Here is a 6091-nt window from a genome sequence, read left to right as displayed (position 1 = left end):
AAAGCCAGCTGTTCATGGCCAAAACCAGGAGTTGTGTGAATAAGCCATTTCTCTTGCTTTTGCACAGAGGTTGTTATCAGCTGGAACGTGCAGTCTTCCTCTTTACACTGCTATCTGTGCAGAGCTGCTGGTGCCAGCTTTAGCAACTGGGCTGGGTGAGGAAGGGTTTAACTGGCCCTTTACTGATGGGGCTGAGACTGCTGACCCCCGCAGTGCTTGGCTTCAGAGGGTTTCCATCTCTACTGATCACCCTGGTTAAGCTTTCATTACACAGGTGTCTCCTGCCTGGCAGTAGGGGGGGTGTTAGCCCTGGGAGCTGAAGCTGAGACCCTGGGTTGCAGAGAGGCCCTTGATGTGTCCAGCTGCCATGGCTGGTGTGCAAATGGAGCAAGACCCTATTCCACATGTTTGCTACAACTGATGTGCGAGCACTGCACTGACCCGTCCTCCCTGGCATGAGGAGACACAGGGGGCTGGCTGTGGCATGGCTGGGAATGTTGTGAGCCACAAGGAAGGCAGAATGGGCCAAGTCCTTCTGCTCCACAGGGCCTGTGGAAAGGGACTGCATGGCTGTTTCCCACTCCTTACCCACAGGGAGGACTGACATGGGCAAAACAGGTGCTGTAATGATGGCAACCAGACCGTAGCTGTTTTGCACAGCTGGGGTGACTCCTCTGTCACACTGTCTCATTTCTTTAGGTGGCAGAGGTCATAGAAGGAAGGGCATTACCTGAGGCACTGCACAGTCACTGAGCATCTCTGCTTTCCACACGGAGACCCTGTGTCTGGTGAGAGCCTTGTGCCTGGCTCCAAAACAGCCTCACAGCCAGAGTGCATGGGTCAGGTGTCAGCTGAGGTGGGTGCAACAGTCACAAAATAAAGGTCCTCTTGCAAAACCCCAGCATGGATGACAGCAACCTCCACTCGCAACCTTGCCTGCCATGCATCAGCTTTGTCTTTGCTGCATGTGGCTGGTGCACTGAGGCACAGAAGCCCAGCATGACAGCTGCTGGAAGTTTCCATGTCAAAGGGTTTGTCCATGGAGGAAAATTATTTGAGGCTTATTTCTTATGCCTTTTTTCCCCCCCTAGAATATTTGTGTCTCTTCAGCAATGGGATGACCCACTTCAATATGTTGTTAGCTAAATAACTTGGTATTTCTGTTTGTAAATTATTTTAAAAAATTGTTAGCCAGGTTTGGATTTTTATGTATTGCAATTGAGACTAAATGAATAGACATTGTAAGAGTCTGAATGTTGATGAACACCATTTAGAAGGGTACGTTATAGATAAGTAGTGTGAAACCCGATCTGGATTATAATGTCCAGTTCTGGGGCCCTGCAACATAAGAAAAATTTGGATGTGCTGGAGCAAGTCCAGAGGAGGTAATGAAGATGCTCAGAGGGCTGGAGCACCTGGAGAGAGGCTGAGAAAGTTGGGGCTGCTCAGCCTGGAGAAGCAAAGGCTCCTGGGAGACCTTAGAGCAGCATTCCAGTACCTAAAGGGAGCTACAAGAGAGCTGGAGAGGGTCTTTTGACAAGGGCATGTAGAGACAGGACAATGGGGAATGACTTTAAACTGAAATAGGGTAGGTTTAGATTAGATATTAGGAAGAAATTCTTCACTGTGGGTGTAGTGAGGCACTGAACAGGTTGCCCAGAGAGGTTGTGGATGCCCTGTCCCTGGAAGAGTTCAAAGTCAGGCTCGTTTTTAGCAACCTGGGCTAGTGGAAGGTGTCCCTAGCCATGACAGGGGCTTGGAACTAGGTAATCTTTAAGGTCACTGCCAAACTGGGCTGTCATTTCGGAAATTTTTGCTGTATGTACAGTGGTCCTTGTTACTCAGGCAACAGCTTTGATGAGGAGGCTGTTTTTTCCTAAGGCCCACCTTTGCTTGTGCTGGCACATCACAGGAAAAGTGTTTGGTTTTGCAGCATCAGCCACGCTGGGAGCTCATTTCACCCAAAAGTGCCTCGTCAGACACAGGGGTGAAGAACTCTGCATGCTGCAGGGGCCTTTGCATGTCTCTTTTGCTTTATGGTCCAGTGAACCCCATCCTCCCCAAAAAAGGGAGCATCAGACAAATAGATTGTGTGCTAGCTCTTGCTGTTTCACTGCTATGCAAAACCTGACGGCTCAGTAGGAAAATATCAGTCTAAAATAAAGCAGAGTCAAATGTTAGGCAGGTGAATCTGCAGGACAGGAGGTCTGATGTGGTGAAACACCTGGCTGGGACTGGGGTGCTGCCAGCAAGTGTCTGCACTGAGCTGCCACCTTTGGGCCAGCTCTGAGGCCCTGCACTACTCCACAGGGCTTATCAATTAAAGGCTGTTAAATATGATGTCTCTTTTAGTAGGGACCCCAGCCTGATGGCTTAAGAAGAGGCACATCATTCACACTGCTTCCATTTCATTCTGAATTGTCCCCCTTTGAACTCAACTCCTGAGGTTTTCTGGGCCTTCATCTAACTGAATTAAATATTCCACTCCTTTTTTTCCTTCAAAACACTTCAGTATTTATATTAGTGATTTGTGTGCCCCTATATTTAAATAAGAGTTCTTCCACTTAGAAGAAGTTCTGAATACCATGTAGCTTAGGGTTAGGGTTGAGAGAGTGAAAGAGCCTATGACTCCAGGAACACTGGTGCTGGAAAAGCCATGCCAAGGCGATTCCGGCAGGACCCCAACGTTGCTGCTCCTATATGTTTCTAATCTGGACGAGCTGTGGGGATGGGGACCTCAGCCCCAGTGACAAGATGCCGTGAAGGTTAGGTTTAGGCTTCAGAGATCTACAGAGCCTACAGCTCCAGGGACACTGATGCTCGAAAAGGCATTACAAGGACATCAGGGCAGGGTGCCACCATTGCCAGCTCCACATTCTTTAATCTGAGCCACCTGTGGCAGTGAGGACCTCTGGCCCAGTGCCAAGCTGCCAGTAGGGTTAGAGTTAGGGTTAGGGTTGAGAGAGTCAAAGAGCCTACAGCTCCACAAACACTGGGGCTGGAAAAGGCATGCCAAGGTGATCCTGGCAGGGCCTCAACATTGCTGCTCCTGCATCTTCGTAATCTGGACCACCTTGTTTATTCTGAGGATTTCACACAGGATTCCTCCCTGTACCAATCAGGTTTGGTGGGAGAACCCACTTATGGGGGGCAATTTGGTCACAAGGTCGGCAGAAGGGAATCTCTAAAACTAATGGATGGTCTCCCCTGGGCAAGTTAGAAGAGGTGGTATTACAATGGCTGGACAAAACGTCTGAGAAACCAAGGGCAGAGAAATGTAGTATGATCCTGAGTGCACCCCCTTTACTCAACCTAGGCAGGGAAGAACATGTGCTAAACATGCCAAAATAGGGAAACAAGAGGCTCTGCTCCCCTCAGGTGTGCGGGGGAGTGGTGGCTCAGTTTATGTTGGACAGCTCACTGAAGATGGATGTGGAGACATCCATTGACAGTAGCTCCCTGACCCAAAAACCAATTACTAACATTTTTAGTGGATGCTGGGGCTCACATATCAGCCCTGACTCAACAAGATGCCATCATTTGAGGAGTTGTCCCATCCAAACAGCCCTTGCTTGCAGTGAATGTGTTAGGGCTGTCACAACCAGTAACTACCACTGCAGTTAGTCTAATGTTACTGGGAGAAGAGGATAGCATAACTGTTACCATGGCAACAGGGGGCTTCCCTTCAAGCTGACTGGGACTGGATCTTTTGAAGGGGAGAACTTGGCATGACTATCTAGGGCAGCAGTGGTCCTTTGGAACCACCAACCATCAAGTTAGACTGTTGCAGATGGCCCCAAATCTTTCCCATTCAAAACTAACAAGTGTCAAACTCTATCTACTGCCCTTGGGGGCCTGGGAGGGAATTGCCCCAGTCCTAAAGGACTTGAAAAATTGGAAAATTGTTATCCCCACTCACTCAGCTTTCAGTTCCCTGGTGTGGCCAGTTCAAAAGCCAAATGGCAAATGGAGATGAACTGTAGACTACCACCACCTTGGTGCTGACACAGACCCCTTAAGAGCAGCTGCACCAAACATCGGTGAGCTCACAGCGACCATCCAGGAACAGGGGTATGGCTACTATTGATATTAAAGACATGTTTTTTATGGTGCCATTGCAGCCCGGGGATCGAGATCAGTTTGCCTTTGTGTACAGAGGCAACCATATACCTTCACTAGGCTTCCTCAGGGGTACAAGCATTCACCCACCTTAGCTCACCATGCGCTGGGAAAAGAATTGGAAAAGATACCAGTAGAAGAGGGAGTGAAAGTTTACCAGTACATTGATGATATACTCATAGGAGGTATATGATATACTCATAAGGAGGAGATTGGGACTACCCAGAATAACATCATTACTCACCTCGAAGGTCTGGGGTTGAGCTGCTCACTTGTGAATCATCTACGGTGTTAAAGCTGGGATTTTAAAAACTTCACATAAATAATTGGTCTATTCGACATCTGTATTGTTTGTAGAGATTTTTAGCAGGTATCTCATCTGAGAAATCTGACTTTTTTCAATTTTTGTGTAAGTTCTGATATTTCAACTTTTCTGACTGGGTAACTTACAGAAGTAAAATTATTCTGCTGATGTCAATGTTTGAGTTTAAATACTTTCTGTATAAAGTGTGTGGTATTCCCTCAAACAGTGATGTGTCTGTGACTGACTCTTCTGGCAACCCTGTTTGCTACAGGACCTGTAAGGTGAGAGCAAAAGGGGAAGAAAGGTGGGTGGCATATCTGGGGTAGTTTTTTTCATGCATCAGTAGAAATTATTTTATATATTAACTTAGCCTAAATTCACTACAGTTTATTTAAATAAAGTGGTATGCAAAGTAATTACGCATATTTTAGTGAGTAATTCTATCACAAAGATGGTTTTGAAATGGTGAGGAGAAATTAGAAACCTTTTTATTTGTGGGAAATTAATTATAAATGACTATAAGTGGGATGGACTGTCATCCTGCAGTCTCTTTCTGCCAGGTTGGTGCCCTAGTCAGTCTCTAGTTCTGGGGAACAGAAAATTATAAATTGACATGAAACATGTCTGAAAAATGCATCTTCTCGCAGATGTTATAAATTATGACAACAGGCTTGTGTCTGGTAGTGTCAGAGGTGATGCTTTTGACTGCACAGTTAACAACTTCTGGCTTTGGTGGAAAAATGGTACAGTTCACTTATTTTTGTAATCACTATTTCACATTTTTCTGACGGTGTGCTGGAGTAAACCCAACACAGCTTTCTGTACAGCTTCATCTGGAAAATATATTGCATGTCCACATTCTCTTCCATACTCATGCTGGTATTTTTAATGCACAGCTAAAGATCAGCTATTCACAGATGAGTTCCCAGCAGAGGCCAGGTCCTGGAAAAAAATCTGTGCCAAGTCCTGTGGTGTGGACACTCACTGAGAGGACATTCCCTAGCTGCTCATACCAAACATAGGTGGTGTCTGTAATGGAAGGACCAGAAACATGACAACTTTGTACTGGACCTGTGTGAGTACGGGCAGTGTGGCAAGCAGGGAACAAGTCATCCTCTAATGGAGAGCTGTGAAGTCTCTGAAGAGTTGGTGCACCATGCCAACACCATATGCTTTCTTTCCTTGTACCCTGAAGTCTTTCCACTTGCAGTCCTGAGTCATCTTGCCTAGGCTGGGCTCCTGCAGTCCTGTGCCATCCAGCTCCGGTTGGGCTGTGGTTCAGCAGGGGCTCTCCAAAGGCAGGGTTGTGTTTGAGGTAAGTTCAGTGACTTTGTTGACAACTAGTAGGATGAAGACAAGGAGCAATTGGTTTTGTTCTCTACCAGAGCCTTAACTACCTTTGAGGAGTCTCTTTCTTGGCACTCTTATTTGATGGGAGTGAGGTGACGCAAGTGTCGTGTCTGGAATGTGCTCGAAGTCAGGTGTGTAAAGGTGAACCTGATTTCTAACTGCTGATAGTGCCAGGGCTTTTCTCTGCACATCTGATAACAAACAATGGTTCTGCCACCTGTGCAATACTGGAACTGCTCATAAACACACTTTCAGTCTGTGGAGAACAAAGTTTGTGTTCTTCGCTATCAGGTGTTCACCTTTTTTCAGCACCATGCG

Source organism: Corvus cornix, chromosome 2 (assembly GCF_000738735.6).
Source record: "Corvus cornix cornix isolate S_Up_H32 chromosome 2, ASM73873v5, whole genome shotgun sequence".
Classification (NCBI taxonomy): Eukaryota; Metazoa; Chordata; class Aves; order Passeriformes; family Corvidae; genus Corvus; species Corvus cornix.
Note: the sequence above shows the minus strand (reverse complement) of the source record.